Source organism: Triticum dicoccoides, chromosome 7B (genome assembly GCF_002162155.2).
Source record: "Triticum dicoccoides isolate Atlit2015 ecotype Zavitan chromosome 7B, WEW_v2.0, whole genome shotgun sequence".
Lineage (NCBI taxonomy): Eukaryota > Viridiplantae > Streptophyta > Magnoliopsida > Poales > Poaceae > Triticum > Triticum dicoccoides.
The window spans coordinates 49,819,177-49,819,735 of NC_041393.1; the positions used below are offsets into that span (position 1 = coordinate 49,819,177).

Consider the following 559-nt stretch of genomic DNA (forward strand, 5'->3'; position numbering starts at 1 on the left):
TGTAGCCTATCGGCTAAGCCATGGTAATTTTAGTAGTAACGTGTTTAAAATAAGGCGCGCTACTGCTAGAACTTTATCTGTAGCGCGGTTTGCACAGGCGCGCTACTGCTACTTAGCACCAGCGTGCTTTTTTGACCAACGCTACTGCTAAAGTTCTGTGTATAAGGTTTTCCCTAGTAGTGAAAGTGAACAAGATGGTTATATAAATATCTCATCCCTTGATGTTCAGCTAAAAACAGAAAGTTTCAGTAGAAAAAGTGAATACGATGGTTATCAGGTGTAAGGGACTGCTTACCCCCCACATGTAGTTTCAGTATTTTCATATTAGATAAGCCAAGATTACTTTTAGGTTGCTTTTAGATCTTTTTTTCGAAAAGGGAGTTCACCCCAGCCTCTGCATGAGAAAGATGCATCCGACCATTATTATTGATAAATGAAAGATCCAACATAAGTCTCCAAGTCTCGCACAAGGAAGTAAACAAATGCTCACAAGAGCAAAACAAAACAAAAGGAAAAGCCACAACCAGTTGGCATAAAAATATAGGAGCCCTACATGCCT

The 559-nt window shown here is 39.7% G+C and overlaps 1 non-coding gene across 1 annotated transcript; it reads right to left on the reverse strand.

The window, feature by feature from the left end:
- Window positions 1-204: 204 nt before the first annotated feature.
- Window positions 205-308, reverse strand: LOC119342488. Its single transcript, XR_005165613.1, has one exon. It is a non-coding gene; the product is annotated as a small nucleolar RNA snoR99 (small nucleolar RNA).
- Window positions 309-559: the final 251 nt, after the last annotated feature.